At 43.1% G+C, this 18,035-nt stretch overlaps 1 long non-coding RNA gene across 1 annotated transcript in view; it reads left to right on the top strand.

Annotated features, from left to right (window-relative positions):
• Positions 1-18,035, top strand: part of LOC308587436 — a 150,596-nt gene that overhangs the window by 108,219 nt on the left and 24,342 nt on the right. The window contains exon 4 of the long non-coding RNA XR_014008379.1: positions 16,306-16,407. This is a non-coding gene — a long non-coding RNA (uncharacterized lncRNA). The remainder of the gene's footprint in view (positions 1-16,305; positions 16,408-18,035) is intronic.

The raw sequence follows: 18,035 nt of genomic DNA, 5'->3' as shown, positions 1-18,035 counted from the left end.
CTTTGGGCCATTTACCATTCAACCAAGTAGTCAGCAGATCAAAGGGTCCTATTTGGCTTCATTATTTTTGAGCACGGAAATCAATGCCGACAAAAGAAAGCCTGCTGTTTCAGCAAAGAGCCAAAATATCAAGCGAGATTTCCACTAATAGAAACAAACCTATTCACCTCTGCCACCTTTAGACAATGACTGCCCTAGGATTAATCGAGAGGTCACCACAAAGAACATTGCGCAATAGTGCATGGCTTATATGCCTTCGAAGGGTTGATTATTACAACCACCTCCAGTATAGTCGTTTGAGGACCTCTGCACAAAGTGCATTGCAAGCCCTGCACAACTGATTCAGCAGGCTCTGGTTCTCCCGCTCACCAGGCTTGCCTTTTTTCAGGCATTGATTATGTGAGTGAGTTCCCTGTGAGGAGCTCACTTGCGCACAGCCAATCAAGTAGGCCTCAGTTTTGCCATCCATCAGCCAATGGGCAGGATGTTAAGGAATGCAGCTAATGGGTTACTTCTCCATGAGTTAGCAGAGATGACCAAAAATGCACCTGCAGGCATCTTGTGACTCTCTTATCTGTGTTACTGGGTGGATTTGGCAAGTAACTTTGTGTATTAAAGAGTGTGGGTTCCAGCACGATGTGTGGGTCATTGTAGGAGATTGCATGAATTTTTAGAGGCCGTCTGTTGGAACTGTGGATTTGAGTGAAGACTTTTTGAAGAGATTGACTGAGGAAGGACTTGGGAAATTGGCAGAAGTCGGAGAACTCTATCGGTTGCAAGACTTTGCAAGCTACTAAACTAAGGACCTGGTTGTGGACTTTAACACAGCAAGAACTTTGAAACAAAGCCCAGCTGGTAGAACATGAGACTCTTAGTCTCAGAGTTGTGGGTTCAATAATAATAATAATAATAATAATAATAATAATAATAATAATAATAATAATAATAATAATAATAATTTATTTATACCCCGCCCATCTGGCTGGGCCTCCCCAGCCACTCTGGGCGGCTTCCAAAAAAATATTAAAATACTGTACCACATCAAACATTAAAAGCGTCCCTAAACAGGGCTGCCTTCAGATGTCTTCTAAAAGTCTGGTAGTTGTTATTCTCTTTGACATCTGGTGGGAGGGCATTCCACAGGGCGGGCGCCACTGCCGAGAAGGCCCTCTGCCTGGTTCCCTGCAACTTGGCTTCTTGCAGTGAGGGAACCGCCAGAAGGCCCTCGGTACTGGACCTCAGTGTCTGGGTAGAGCGATGGGGGTGGAAATGCTCCTTCAGATATACTGTACCGAGGCCGTTTAGGGCTTTAAAGGTCAGCACCAACACTTTGAATTGTGCTCGGAAACATATTGGGTTCAAGTCCCATTATCCTACTGGTTCCTTCCAACTCTACGATTCTAACCCTCTGTGGGCTCAGAGAGAGAAGACTACTTATAATATCTGTGAAATCGTGTCTCGTATGTATAGTGTTGTGTGTTTGTGTTGGCCTACTAAAGACAACTCTGCTAAATGGCTGGGTTCTTTTGTGGTGAGCTCAACTGCTGGACTAAGTTTCCATGGTGCATACACCCAACAACCCAATAGAGGTGAGCCAAAGTCTGCTTTCCCTTGGCAATACACTATTGGGGACACACTTCAAAGCTCCCCATTATGCATTGCCATCCACATTCCTACCTGTACTGCACCTGATGTTACATATGGCATCAGGTAAGTAGCAGATAAAAAGGGACACGGGTGGTGCTATGGGTTAAACCACTGAGCCTAGGGCTTGCCGATCAGAAGGTCGGTGGTTCAAATCCCCGTGATGGGGTGAGCTTCCGTTGCTTGGTCTCTGCTCCTGCCAACCTAGCAGTTCGAAAGCCTGTCAAAGTGCAAGTAGATAAATAAGTACCGCTCTGGTGGGAAAGTAAACGGCATTTCCATCTGCTGCTCTGGTTCGCCAGAAGCAGCTTAGTCATGCTGGCCACATGACCCGGAAGCTGTACGCCGGCTCCCTCGGTCAATAAAGCAAGATGAGCACCGCAACCCCAGAGTCGGCCACGACTGGACCTAATGGTCAGGGGTCCCTTTACCTTTTTAAGTAGCAGGTGGCAGTGCTTTGGGGAAGTCAAATTATGAATCAAATTAAAGCCTCTGGTGGGCCAAATCTGGTCCTCAGACAAGAGATTCTCACCCCTTGAGTAGATTATATTGAGTTGAATGGAGCATCTGTTTGACTCAGTATAGGGTAGCTTTCTATGCCTCATTGAAGGTCCCCCCCCCCCCGGTATAAAACCTAGTTGCCTTAAGATGATTCCAGAGTGCTCAAAGTAAAGGTCCATCGGGTTCAGCATTCTGTTTCCGACAATGTGCTGCTAGATGCCACCGAAAACTGTAACAGCAGGCTGTACCAGCAATGGCTTTTTCCTGCTAATAATAATAATAATAATAATAATAATAATAATAATAATTTGTTTATACACCATCCATCTTGCAGAGTTTCCCCGGCCACTCTGGGTGGCTCCCAACATCATCATAATCATAATCATAATCATAATCAGCAACAAAACATCAAACATTAAAAACTTCCCTGAACAGGGCTGCCTTCAGATGTCTTCTAAAAGTCAAATAGTTGTTTATTTCCTTGACATCTGATGGGAGGGCATTCCACAGGACAGGTGCCACTACCGAGGAGGCTCTCTGCCTGGTTCCCTGTAGCTTCACTTTTTGCAGTGAGGGAACTGCCATAAGGCCCTCGGAGCTGGACCTCAGTGTCCAGGCTGAACAATTGGGGGTGGAGACGCTCCTTCAGTTATACTAGGCCAAGGCCATTTAGGGCTTTAAAGGTTAGCATCAACACTTTGAATTGTGTTCGGAAACGTACTGGGAGCCAATGTTAACCCCTCAACATCTGGAATCTCCATGTTCAGAAAAAGAAGCATATCTGTGGAATCCACAGATATTCTTCTTCTGAATATGGAGAATCAGAGTCTTGCTAGGAAGATTATTATTGTTCATTGGTCCACCCATAACAAAAAGATGGTAAAATAGCACTGTAAATGAGCAATTTTGCACAGGCTATTTTTATTTAGACAAAACCCATCTTCTCTAAAAGGGTCAGCATCTAAGGATTAGTATGTATATATGTTGGGTTTCATGAAACTATGATATACAGATATAGATGTATACTCAGAAATGTCCAGTACAGGCTACTGTTCTTCAAAAGTGATGTGAGTTGCCATCACAGATTTCTGTAAGAGGATAAAGCAATAAATTGAGGCACGTTGCTGTCAACCCATTAAGCTTAACACAAGCATCCCAGGTTAAGTACTTCCGTAAGTCACAACTGTACAACAGAGCAGCCCATAATTAGAATTTTCAACATGCTGCGTAAGAGTCTTCTGGCATTTGTTGTGTCATTAGATGAGTGGGACATATAATTTAAAAGCAAAAGTTATAAAAATTAGGCATTTGCTAATTCATAACCCATTTACATTGTGACAGGCTATAATAGTTTTTAGATTGCTATGAAGACCTCCTTCGTGCTTCTTTGCCCTATAATGGCTCTGAAATTATTAGTGCTTGACAGCTCTAAATAAAGTTAAAATAATGGGGTTTGGCATCTCAGTGCAACTTACCCTTTTCTCATCAGTGTTGCTGCCGTAATTGACAATGTCAGGTAAAAATAATTGCAAGTTGCAGAGATCTGTGACTTACAACTGAAGAAGTGTGAGTGCAAGGGTGAGGCGGAAGAGATGGAGATGCTGTACACAATCCACTCATATCTGACTCCCATTGAAAGATTAATCACGTTCAAAATGGCAGGTTGCCAACAGTGTTCATTTTGTACCTGTGTCCTGCGGAGGCATGCGGCATGTTCTGATTCAGGAATCAGAAACATTTCTATATTCTTAACACAACGTTGCATCGGGGATCTGTCTGGTACATCGCCATCTCAGCAAAATGATCCTGCTGAACAGAGGTGCCGTTTCAGAATTGGGGACACAAACATTTCATTGGGGCGAGCAAACCACACAGAAAAATGCAAAGTTCTTGGATATATTAATCAACTTTATATTATTATTTAAATAGGAAAAGGGGTTGTGTTAAGAGTGCTTGCTGTTAATGCATTTTTTTATACCTCCAGAGATATAAAAGTTCCCGCTAGATAACAACATGGTCTGAAACATGTCAAGGAAGGCACAAATGTTTCCATCAGTCATCCCTAAATGCTGCTGCTCTGCTGCTGAAACAAATCCATGATTGTAGATCAGTCACTCTCAGTCTGTCTTACCCCCCCCCCCCGGGTTGTTGTGAGATTCTCTGGAGGAAAAACAGGCGATCAGAGTTATAAATAAACAAATGCCACACCAACCAGTGGTACTGTCTTTTAAGTTCCCCTTTTAACAATGCAAGAGGGACATGGGTGGCACTATGGGTTAAACCAAAGAGCCTAGGACTTGCCAATCAGAAGGTCGGCAGTTCGAATCCCCGCGACGGGGTGAGCTCCCGTTGCTCGGTCCCTGCTCCTGCCAACCTAGCAGTTCGAAAGCACGTCAAGTGCAAGTAGATAAATAGGTACCGCTCCAGCGGGAAGGTAAACGGTGTTTCTGTGTGCTGCTCTGGTTCGCCAGAAGCACTTAGTCATGCTGGCCACATGACCGGGAAGCTATACATCGGCTCCCTCAGCCAATAAAGCGAGATGAGCGCTGCAACCCCAGAGTCGGCCATCACTGGATCTAATGGTCAGAGGTCCCTTTACCTTTACCTTTAACAGTGCAATCCTATAAAAACCCACTCAGAAGAGAAAAGTGTCAGTGAGTTCAATGGAGCATATGCCTGGGGCTGGAGATGGGGGGGGGTGGGATATAAGTAATAAATAATAACAATAATATATTAATATTATTAATAATAATAGGTATGGGGCTGCGGGACATGGGTGGCGCTGTGGTCTAAACCACAGAGCCTAGGGCTTGCTGATCAGAAGGTTGGCGGTTCGAATCCCCACGACGGGGTGAGCTCCTGTTGCTCGGTTCCTGCACCTGTCCAGGTACCGCTCCAGTGGGAAGGTAACCAGCGTTTCCATGTGGTGCTCTGGTTCGCCAGAAGTGGTTTAGTTATGCTGGCCACATGACCCGGAAGATGTCTATGGACAAATGCCGGCTCCCTCGGCCACTAAAGGGAGATTAGCACTGCAACCCCAGTCGTCTGCGACTGGACTTAACGGTTAGGGGTCCCTTTACCTTTAGGTATGGGACTGCAGTCTCAGGTAGAGCATGATTTTAAGCCAGAACAATATTTACCTTGCTTAAAGGTCACAAATGAGGGCAAAAGGGAAGTGTTCACACCCAGGCAAATATGTTGTAATATGCAGTTACTGACTCATGCTGGCCACATGACCGGGAAGCTATACATCGGCTCCCTCAGCCACTTGTGTGCATGAAAGTGTTAACCTGAGCTCAGGTTGCAAGTGGCTGTGACTTAGCAGTCTCTCAGAAGCCTCTGCTCCCTCATCTTCTCAGTCTTTTTCTCTTCCTGCTTCCTGGAGCAAGCAAAGAAGGAGCCATGTGGCCAATGGCTCCCAGCTGCAAGAAAAACTAAATGAACTGAATCTGTTCTAAAAGGAGGTTTTAAAGCCTGCATCTTTGCTAACCTCAAGATTGCATGGTTCCTTTTGCAAGGAAACCAAGCTCTTCTTCTCCTTGTCTGGAATCTTCTTACATCTTTGTTTTAATGCCAATGGAAGGAGACCTGTTTGATGTAACTTCTGGAAACTCTGTGAGTAAAATCTCCGCTTATTTGGAAAGCTAAGTGCCTGTGAGTTATTCTAGCCTTAGTATTTACATGGGGAACATTTGTTTAAGGGTGGGTGAGGCCAGATGTAAATCTAACCGAGTTTTAATGTGCTTGGAGCAATCATCATTGTGCCAACTCTGCTACAAGAGAATAAGAATCTCTCTTCCACATTTTTTCCTACAACAGCCTGTCCGTAAGAGGCAAACATTTTTAATTCAGTCTTGGGGAAAATTCAAGTTTGAATACAGAATGGCAATTTACGTTTCAGCAATTTTCCTAGATGAACTAGGAGACTTCTATTTAATTGTCATGCAGTTAAAGCCTCATTGCATTTCTTAACAGTCATGCCCCTCCTATGTTGTTAGCATTGATCTTTTCTAATTCTTAATAGAATATACCTGCTTATTATTATTATCATCATGATGCCTACTAATACAACATTTCAGGCAATATTAAGTAACCTAATTCTTCCCCTTTCTCAAGAGAAGAATCCTTTATAATCACCATAAGTCTTAAAATTCTTTTTAAAATTATGCGACTTTTCAGCTTACTAACTTTCCAGGCCTCCATTTTTTTCTCTCATCTTCATTCCCTGAGGCTCCTTGGAATATGTATGAAATCCCATCAATTCAAGAGAATATGACAAATGCATCATCAGAGCAATAGAGATTTAATGAGCTATGTTATAATACTTCATCAAAACATCACTGATGGCCTTCAGCTGATGTATTGTATTCAGGCTGTATCAGCCAGTTGTCCTGTATGGAAGAAGTGGAGGTCGAACTACCGGGTGGAAGCAAGGATAAAGCGAATGAGGAAAAGGAGCCTGTAAGCTTTCTGTACTTTACCTCAAAGGAATCTCGGGTATTTCTTCAATTTGGATTTTGCACCACTGAAAATGTCTTTTTGCTGTCTCTTTGTTAACAAACATACTAGAGAATAAAAACACTCTTGCCTTTTCTTTATGTGGCAAAATGTGAATTTCTGAACAAATAAGCCACCAGTCTCACTCCCACCCACCCAGTGCTTTCCCCCCTAAAAAAATGTTTAGGGGTACTCTCATTTTCCTACTCATATTGAAATACTGCCCTTCAGTGAGGCCAAACTTAGATTCACATGGCAGATGAAGGTGATAGACTATATGGGACTGGCTGAAATGACTGGCAGAATCCGAGACCAGGGAAAAGAGACGGCGGAAGAAGATTGGAAGAAATTTAAAATTTATCTTAAGAAATATTGTAAAATTAATGAGTGTTAAAATGTTGTGGTAATAGAAAGTAAGGGATTGCAGCTGTAAAAGATTAAGTAAAAGAAAAGAAAAGGGGAAATTAGATAAAATTAAGGGGGAGGATTTGCTGAAATAAATTTGGGAATTGGAATGCAGAAAGGGGAGGTATGGGGAAGTCGGTGAAGTAAGTTTCAAGAAAAAAAGGATTCGAAATTATACGTGTTTGTTCATTTTTGTGTGTGCATGTTTGTATTTGTATTGTGTATTGTGTGTGTTTTTTATAATTTGTGAAAATCCAATAAATAATTTTTAAAAAACCAAACAAACTTAGATTCACAAAATGTTTAGGGGTATGTGTACCTCTGCGTCCCCCCCCCCAGAATAGAAGCACTGCTCTCACCTTTTGTACAACCACGTGTTGTGTTGTGTCGTGCTGTTTTGTGTGTGTGTGTGAAAGGAGAACACTGGCATCAATCTCCTAAGGGGAAAAGTCCAGATACAGGTCTGTTTCAGACACTAACAGTTTGCCTGTTGCAATTGGAGGATGTAAGGGAAGACATGAATCCACAGAGACCTCTCTTTTTTGCTCTCTGTGTTCCAACATGTGGAGGGGGACCTGGGAATTGCTTCACATTTCATCCCACAGAGTGTCAGAGAAAGAAAGCATCACATGAGAAAAAGATGGAACGTACAGTGGTACCTCGGGTTACAAGTAGTGCCTCGGGTTAAGAACTTTACCTCAGGATGAGAGCAGAAATTGTGCGCCGGGGGCACAGCAGCAGCGGGATGCCCCATTAGCTAAAGTGGTACCTCAGGTTAAGAATGGTTTCAGGTTAAGAACGGACCTCCGGAATGAATTAAGTTCATAACCAGAGGTACCACTGTACTTTGAATTTAAAGCTGCGTGTTGGATTCAGGTGAATTCCAAATCCTTAGCTGAAGTTGGCTGCTCATGAAAGATTTGGGCTTGTCTGAACCAAAATGGTATCATCCTGAAAACCTCAGAGGGAAAATAATGGACCACTGAAAGAATTTGGGATGCTTAGAGATGTGGATGCTAAAAAAACCACTGCAGCCAATGTTTTTGCCAAAAGCGAATCCTTTATTCTTAAGTTTGGAAGGATGTGGAAAGGGTGTGGCTGGCAGGTCTTGCTTCTAATCTGGGCTCTCCTGTCTCAGTGTTTTGTGGAAGGGATGTTGAAGTAGTTTATCATCTTGTCCCTATGTGTTCTGTGCATGTGACCATTGCTAGGTCTGCTAATGGTGCTTGCTGGATATTCAAACCCTTCTGTTGCTGTAACCCATGTCCATACACCCACTCCTGTCAGTTCAGCTTTGCACTTTCTGTGGCATTTGGTGCCAACTGAGCAGAAAATGAGCCTGAATAATTTCTTCATTAATTGTTATTTGCTAGTCCCTACAGCCATCCTTCTGAAATTTCTCAGGTTGCTTTCCTTGGGGCACCTCTACAATATATGTATATATTTTCCTACTGAAATCATTGCTCATAAAACAACAGGGAGAGAACTGAATCCCTCTACCCAAAATCAGCTTTACCTAGAGCAACAACCGTCCCTGCTGCACCTATCCTTCTGGAATTTGTTATATTTCTAACCTCAGCAGAAGAACTCAAAAAGGAATGCCAAAACTTGGCTGTGACACACCTGTGCTCTTTCGCCGCTCCAGGGTAATAGCACTAACACAGCAGGGAAAAAAGAGTTCAAGGACTCACTCCAGAGTCTCTCTCTTTACAGCATATCATGTCCTCACTCAAGGGTCAAAACACTTTAGCCTCACCACAGGCATCAACAAAAGCTTAAAATAAAGAGGAAGCCAAGAGCAGTTCCCCTGAAATACTGTATTTTTCCGTGTATAAGATGATGTTTTTTCTTTAAAAATTTAGTCAAAAATTGGGGGTCGTCTTATACACACATGCTGAATGCACAGGGGTGAAGAAGGAGGAGGAGGAGGAGGAGGAGGAGGAGGAGGAGGAGAAGAGGAGGAGGAGGAGGAGCTTACCTTCCTGTGGCTGCTGTGGTTCTACCAACCATTGCTGGCTGACTGCCGGTTGTTGTTTTCCCCATTTTTTAGCAAATGTCCAGGTTGGGAGGGGGCGTTGCAGTTTGCTCATTCAACCCAAAAAAGCTTGACAATTTTGAGAGAACAATTGCCCCCCAAAAGCTCAAAAATAAAATAGGGGGTCGTCTTATACATGGAGAAATACGGAAATACAAGTGGCCAACTTGAAAGCTTCCCGGACATTCTTGCTCTGTGGATACTGCTACTAACACAGCCACAATCAAATTTAGACCGGTAGATGGGTGGGAAACTGATAGCAGCAACAGTGAAACCTAGAGAAGTGACCCATTTATTATTATTATTATTATTATTATTATTATTATTATTATTATTATTATTGATTAATTTATATACCACCCTATACCTGGAGGTCTCAGGGCAGTTCACAGAATAAAATCAAGATATAAAACCACAAAATACATAATAAAAATAAAAACAGCAACCCAATAGCCCCCCTCAAAAAACACATTTTAAAAGGGCATAGGATGTAAATAAATCAGATCAACCAAAGGCCTGGTTAAAAAGGAATGTTTTTGCCTGGTGTCTAAAGGTGTATAATGAAAATGCCAGGCGAACTTCCCTGGGGAGAGCATTCCACAGATGAGGAGCCACTACAGAAAAGGCCCGTTCTCTGGTTGCCACCCTCTGCACCTCTCAAGGAGGAGGCACACGAAGGAGGGCCTCAGAAGATGATCTCAGGGTCTGGGGAGGTTCATATGGAAAGAGGCAGTCCTTGAGGTATTGCAATCCTGAGCTGTTTAAGGCTTTATAGGTCAAAACCAGCACTTTGAATTGGGCCCGGAAATTAATTGGTAGCCAGTGCATTCGATCCAGGATCGGTGTACTATGCTCAAACCGTCTTGCTCCGGTGAGCAACCTGGATGCTGAATTCTGCACCAGCTGAGGTTTCCAAACCGTCTTCAGAGGCAGCCCTTATAAAGTCCATAGTCATCACCTTGCATGCATCAGGATGTAGAGGCATATGCTTTTGTTTCAGGAAATCCACAGCCCTCACGCAGGATAATATAGAACAAGGGATAGATCTCCCAACCCCAAATCTCTATTGTGCTCAGTCTTTGGTTGCCTCATTTGGGGGCCTGGCAACCAGAAGTCACTAATATTTCATTGTTTCTACGACCCCATTGGAGGATGGCAGTAGGGAAAAAAGAATTCTTTTGTAAAATGAAGCAGAACAGTGAAAAGATCAGCTTTCCAAATGGTTTGTGTTGGCGAAACAATGCTTCGGCTTCAGAATTTGATGCCCGAATCCAACATCTCGGAAATTGGCTATAACCCCAGCTTTGATTGCTCTGATCATTGATCTCATCCAAACAAAAGCTATCTCATGAACTGTAAGAGCACTGTTGCATCCAGCCAGCAGGAAGATCAGAAAGCGTCGTCGAAAAAAAAACCGAAAGGTGGTGGGGTGTACTTTTTTTTCCTTTTTCTTTTTGCTCACACAACTGTTGATGCTCTTGAATAATTAAAGTCAAACATCATTAAGGTTGTAACCTCCATTAAGAACCCATTGTATTTGCAAAGGAACCCTGTCACTAATTGCTTCTCCGGCTATTCTCTCAATGTCGTTTGTGTACGAGGACCAAGGCTCTGGCACTCGCCCAGAGTTGAGTATGGGCAATTTCCTCTAAATGATGAGCTGAATCTATTTTTTTACTCACTTTGCCTTTTGTATTGTACAACACCACCCCCATTTTTTATTGTTGTTCATGGGGGGCCGTTTATAACACTTAAGCAAGGAGCTTGTCACATTTCGCTCTAACTATCTACATGTTCAGTCATTAAAATGGCTCAGAGTGGCAACTGATTCTGAATATTTTAAGCTAAGAAAACTCCCTAAAGGCACCATTATAGTTGAGGTCTGCTCAAGCATTTACCCTACACACGTAGTTCAAAAATGTTCTCTGGCATGCCCGGTAGTTGAATTAGGAATGGAATCGTGATTTTGGAACATTCTTCGCAACACACACGGACTGTTGGAGTTCAACAACATCTGGAGGACCACGCTACCCCATTGTGTTTAGGTTTAGTCATGTAGGTGTGTGTTCCATCTCAAAAAGAAAATGTGAACTTAATGGCTGAATTCGATACACTGGACCCCAAATAGAGGCCCTAGAAACAGAATGAAATGCTGTAGATGCAACAGCAAGGTTCATTCAGTTTGTAATGTAAGAGTTAATTCTGTTAGTGTTACGGTCAACTAGCCAAGATGTGGGCAAGCAGACGTGTTGCTTAGCAACCAAGCAAATTAGCACAGTCTTCACTGAGGTGGCACATGCTTTAATTGGCTGTGTAGTTCTGAGGGAGTTTTTTCTCTGTATGTTTGGTCTCATGTCTCCTTGCTAAACAGAAAGACAAAAGTGTTATTAGAACTTTTGTCTCTGAGCAGCATTATTTGAGTGACTTCGCTAACATGAAGGGCAACACATTCCTTCATGGAAGTCTAGGAGACTGGCTCAATCTATTTTGCCATCCCAGTTAAAAATCAATGTTGTGTCTCTTAACCACTGTATTTTGTTTTATTTGGGAGTAGGCAGAAGAGTATTAGAAATGTTTTTCCTTCCTAAATGGTGTATTCCACAGAGGCAAATGCACTATGTTGGTCAGGAGGGAAGAGTCAGTTGCTCATTCCGTCCTCTCTTATGGTAAGAGCAGCTGAAGGATTTCCAAACAACAAATATATACAGTGTGTGTGCACGTGTGTGCTTGCATATGAACATTAGACACATGGAATCAGTAATCTGTGACGGAGCAAAATGTCCTTCAGATGTTGTTGAACTTCAGACCCCACCATTCCTGACCATTGGCCATTCTGACTGAGTCTGATGGACCTTGCTTAGATACTCAAGGGCAGGATCCACCAAAAATAGTGGTAAGTAATTAATTAAAGACTATTGATTTCAGTGGGTCTACTCTGAATATGGCTTAGACGGATGCCACTCAATGTATAGAATATGGCAAGCATTCAATGTAGGAAGTCCAAAAATGCCTCAAGTATCTACTGTGATCCTTCACAACGCGTATATATCCATAAGTCTCTATTAGTCTGTCACAAATTTGCTGTAATTAATAAACTAAACTCTAAAACCTTTCATGCGGTGACTGTCTATCCTTCATAATTCTAATTGTAGAGGATTACATGATACATTTAATCACCGTCAGTTATATATAGAATATTTCTTAATTATATAAAGTGGTCAGCAACTTATTTTGGGGGGTTTCCATCCTTATACTTCATTATTATTTGGAACACCCTGCTCTCCCCCACTCTGCCATTTTTGACCGGTGTGGTGACAAGATCAAGGTCTGATTCCATGGTGAATTGCCACATGACTTCCTCGCCACAAACTGCATATAGGAACGCTCTAGTTTTGGTTGGGAGTGGGGATACAAAGCAGCTCATCACAGGCAAAGTGCTCGTGATCATCAGCACTAATTTAGTCACATGGGTACTGTTCCCTCTCGGGCACTTTTATTATCTCCTCAAGTTGATAGAACTTCAACTGACTGGGGATCATTTGCCTAATTATTAGTCTATAGATTATCATTGGCACTTAGACAGGGACGGAAGGTTCGATCTATGGAATGCATTCATTACCACACCGCCATAGAATTACAGATCAGAAGTTCTCGGGGAAATGAACCTCCTAGCCAGAGAAATGGCAAGCTCCTTTGTGGCATTTCCGTTGCCAGTTCACACATACATGTTTATAGCTAGGGCACCACATGTAGGGCACCATACTGTTTCTTACATCTCCTTTCATTGATCAGTCCTATCCTTTTCCTACACTAAACACCAACTATCTATATCTATATCTATATCTATATCTATATCTATATCTATATCTATATCTATATCTATATCTATCTAATCTATATCTATATCTATATCTATATCTATATCTATATCTATATCTATATCTGTATCTGTATATATATATATATATATATATATGCTTTCGTAGATTTTCACGGGTACAGGAATGCAGGTTTTGGTGACGGTGATTAAATGTATCATGTAATCCTCTACAATTAGAAATATAACTGACGGTGATTAAATGTATCATGTAATCCTCTACAATTAGAAGACACCAAAACCTGCATATATATATATATATATATATATATATATATATATATATATATATATATATATATATAAAATTTCTATGCATTTTTTATATTTTAATTCAAGTCAGTGCATATATTAATGTATGCCTGTGCATTTTTTCATTGTGAACCACATCACATAATGTGGTATCTGACAGATTTCTGTAATAAATTCCACACCATTCTTTTCAAGGGAGCAAATCAGTTTGGCCCACATCAAAATGTAGATCAAACGAAATCCTTCAGCTTCCCTTACCATAAGAGAGAACATGTTGTGCTCCATTAGCACCTACTCAAAGTCAGTCTGTGTTACAGTCTCAGCTGCCTGGTGGGAAATCAGGTTCTGCAGTAGCAGACATTCCACAAATACTTCCCTGGAATCAAAGTTTCAGTTGTGAGTACTGTAAGGGTGCTTGAATGAATGAATGAATAAAAACCTCCAATGTGATCCCTAAGAGCGTCCAGAATTACCACCTAAGGAAATACAGAGTGCCATCACAACTTTCTGCTGCCACCAAATAGCACCAGAAATCATTCTAATCAACACATTTGACATTTAAAAAAAAATCCAGCTGATGGATGCAGTGGCATAGCGTGGGTTGTCAGCACCCGGGGCAAGGCAAGTAATTTGCGCCCCCTAACCCAGGTAGGGGCAGAGAGCTGCGAGTGCGAGCGCGCGCCCCCAGATGTTGCACCCGGTGCGGCCGGCACCCCCTGCACCCCCCACGCTATGCCACAGGATGGATGGATATAGCAAATATCTTCCTATCATCTAGTTGGATCATTTGATCCCACTTGAATTGCTGTGATGAAGATGAGGACTCCATGGGTTCAGGTGAAGAACACGGCCAAAAGTAAAAGGTCAGGCAGTGGAAAAATATATTTTAAAGCTCTCATCTAGTCTGCCTGCCTGACAAGGCTGGTTCAGCTGCAGGTCAGCATGGAGACTCAGAGACAAACAGTAAAGTTGATTCTTTATTCAAGGAAACAGAATACTAATAGAGAAATCTACGATGAGACTAACCCCGGTAAGGCAGTTGCCAGAACTGACGATCTGGGCCACCCACTTTCCCCTTAGTCTCCTCCCTGTCCCTCTGTTTCCCCTGCAGTCTTAAACTCCATCGGGGAGGGGAGCCCTGAGACCTCTGGGCTCATTGTTCTGCTACATGCAAAAGACTCTGAAACCCTGTAGACAAGGGGGGAGGAGAGCTGAATGCAGTAGGACTGCCAGGCTCCTGTGAATCTGTTGCAGCCTCAGCCCTCACCTCCTCCTCAGCTGCCTGGCCTGCATCTGCAGTGCTTTCTGCCTCTTCTTCCTCTCTCTCACTCAAGCCTGTTGCTTATTCAGCATCCAGCCATTCTTCCCCCAACCCTCCTCTGACTTATCTTCCATGTCTCACCACCATCTCCTGGCTCAGAGCCATCCTGTTCTGAGGCTTTCCTAGGTGGTTTTCCAGCCTCTCTGGCCTGTCCCTGGCGTCACCTCTCTTCTAGTTTGTCCTTCCTAGCTTATCTTCCATTTTCTCTTATGCTTCCTCATCTTTGTCCACATTTTAACATTCTGAAATGCTCTGTGAGGTGAGGCTACTTAAATGATGGAAATTCCCGACACCTTGAAATTCAGACAAACCCTCCCAGGATGTTACCAACATTTTCTCTCCTCTTTGATAATTTTTCAAACACTGTTTCCAAACACAGCTTATTCTCATTAACTTTTGTAGAATAATAAAAAAGCAGAATCAATGTTTGGTACATGAAATATACTCGGAGTTGTGTGTTGATTTCATGCTCTTTATTTCAGCTCATGGTAAACAGTGAGTGAGTGTGTTTCCCCCCAAAACCTCTGGATATATATATACATTATTTACACAATGGGTCCCACGTGATTGGCTGATTCAACTCCCCTCCTGGAGCCTGATTGGGCTGCTCCTGCAGGCCAATCAGGTTGCTGATTCACTTCCTCCTGGAGCCAGATTGGGCAGCTCCTGCAGACCAGTCAGGTTGCTGCCTTCTAGGATCCTACCTGCCTATTGTTCTAGGATCCAGGCTTAGTACATAGCAGTACAACAGCATACCAGCATACCTAGTGTCGTGTTGCCTTAACACTGCCCAGGGATGCAGCTGTGCCCAAGGAAATATCATGTGACACCCACAGGGTCCCCCTACCCCTGCTGCAATTATGCCTGAAGGACAGGGAGGCCAGCTTGAAAAAAATATTGGGGGGAGGGGCAAGTAAGCCCCATCCCACGTAATCAATCACAAGACACAGTGCACACACACCACTTGAATAGCAATGCCCATCAATTCTGAGGAAGCCCAGATCTTTCAAATATTTGATAGGGGGGTGCGAAGGGACCTCAGCCGGTAGGAGTTGGCTCCTATGCTGACAGAGATATTCTATTGTGGCCAATAGAGTAAGTTGAGATGTGCACTTAGTTGTGGTGTTGATGGGTGTAGTATCCACAAAATTTTCACCAGTTTGCAAATGTGCCCTGGGCCTGCAAAGTTTGGCAACCCCTGTTTTAACACATTGCTGCATGCCTGAGGGGCATCTGTTTGGAAACAGAATGGACCTTCGTTCTGATCCAGAAAGACTAGTCCCAACGTATGAAACTGCAGGCGTGCATCCTAAACACGGCGGCAGCATGCTTTGTAACTGAATTTTCTCCAAAAGGAAAGTATGCCTCCAAACCTATTCCCTTTATTTCTGGAACTGTTAATTTGCATCAGGTTGTTTTCCATGTCTCTTGACTGATTGGCTGAGAACAGTAAAATATGAGCCTTGCCCCTGCTTATTGTCCAGAGGCTGCTAAAAGTTCATTTGTATGAAAGACTTCTTCATCCGTTGTTGTTTTTTAAAAAAAGGACTACCTTGCAGAAGACTTTCTGTGCAAATTAGAGGCATTGTCTGAATACTGTCAAGTGCGCTCTTAATTTAATAACAGGGTGTCATGAGAAAATGCATAATGCTGAAACGGGGCAATTAGAGGAACATAATTATTTGAGGCTTTAAAGCACATTTCCTCCCTAAAGAATGGGATTGTGAACAAGCACAAAAGGGCAGTGTTCAACTGTGTGCTTTTTTTGGATAGAAGCAAGGCTGTGTCTATTCCACAGTTCTTCAGCCCTGCTGCACAGAGAGGGGAGTACAAGTCTGGTATGGCGTTCAGCATCTTCAGAATCCCAACATTGGTGTAAGTTTCCAGCCTCTAAGATTGAAGAGATAAGCATGAGAGGGAGCAATACCCGGTGAAATCTCAAAAGAAGGAAAGTGTTGTGACTTCCATGGAGATGTCTTGCTAGGATCGGTCAGAGGGGGAAGAAGACTGGGATGAGAATCTGGAAGCGGAGGATTTGATCCTGAGGAGAGACCTAGAGGCATTGAGCCAGATCCAGGGGAGAGAAAGAGCCAAGTGTCAGGAGCAAAGCCTGTCTCAGTGCCACTGGCATGACTTGAACATTGCCTCCTGCCAGCAAAGAACCTTCGCACACACATTCAGGAAGTTGCTTGGAGATGTATAAGACAGTGAACTGATTCCATTGACTCCATCAACTCCATCACCATGGCCTTTCCATGAGTGCCCCTCCCTTGGGCAGCTAGTAGCAGCTGTTGCAGAGTGGGAGAAGAAGAGGAGGAGCTGCAGCCCAGGCCTATGGGATGTGATGTGCCAGCTCTGAGGGGCAGGCAGAGGGCAGTGCCACCTTGGATGGGAAGAAATGGGGAGCAGAGTGGAAAACTTGATGATGATGATGATGATGATGATGATGATAATAATAATAATAATAATAATAATAATAATAATAATAAGCTTTGTGCATCCGCATCTAATTTTGCTTCCTTCTAAAATTTATTTATTGTTATCTGTTTTTCTTTTTTGTAAATCTACCAAAGAATAAAATGAAATGAAATTGGGATTAATGGGTTTTCTCAGGACAGTGGAGGACGTGTGTGCTGTGTCCCCTTAGAGCAGTGGCAGTGGCATTTACCGTGCTTGGGGGATACACACAAAAATGGGGTTGTTGGGTTTTTTTTAAAGTGTAGGTGGGTTCCCACGAGGCAAGACGCAGTGATAACAGCAAGAACCTTTATTGAATTAACAGAACTGAACAACAGGGGCTAAGCAACTGCTTATATAAATTTCCGAAGGCCTGGGCCACTCCCACTCCCAAGCTGATTGGCTGTCTAAACTTCCAAGCTGCGAATCATGACTCAGAGGTTCAGGGTCCATGGCAGAGGGCCAAATCCTGAAATGTTCTGTGATTGGATATCATGTACCAAATCTTAACACAGGGGCTCAGAATCCTTGGTCCAGACTCAAGCTCAGGCAAACAGAGGCCACCGAATACATAACAGGAGTCAAGGAGGGTCAGTTATGGGGGAGGAGTTGAAAATGTCCTTATTTTCATCTGAGGAATGTTGTGGGGTATATTAAATGACTTTGGCAAAAACTGAGTCGGGAGTTGAAATACATCTACCTACAAAGGCCAGGACAGGGGGCAGTGACTGAGTAGCCCATAAGGACATAACACAGGAGTCTGTATTCATCTGAGTCAGAACATTCATCTATTTAACTCACTATTGCCTACACTCTCCGGCAGCTGCTCTCAGATAGGGGTCTGCTCCAGTTTGTCCTGGAGATTCAGTGTGGTGTAGTGGTTAAGAGCAGTGGAATCATAATCTGGTGAACCGGGTTCGCGTCTCCACTCCTCCACATGCAGCTGCTGGGTGACCTTGGGATAGTCACACTTCTTTGAAGTCTCTCAGCCCCACTCACCTCACAGAGTGTTTGTTGTGGAGGAGGAAGGGAAAGGAGAATGTTAG

The sequence above is a fragment of the Podarcis bocagei genome (assembly GCF_964188305.1).
Source record: "Podarcis bocagei genome assembly, chromosome: 5".
Lineage (NCBI taxonomy): Eukaryota > Metazoa > Chordata > Lepidosauria > Squamata > Lacertidae > Podarcis > Podarcis bocagei.
Note: the sequence above shows the minus strand (reverse complement) of the source record. Positions and strands in the feature narration are given on the sequence as shown.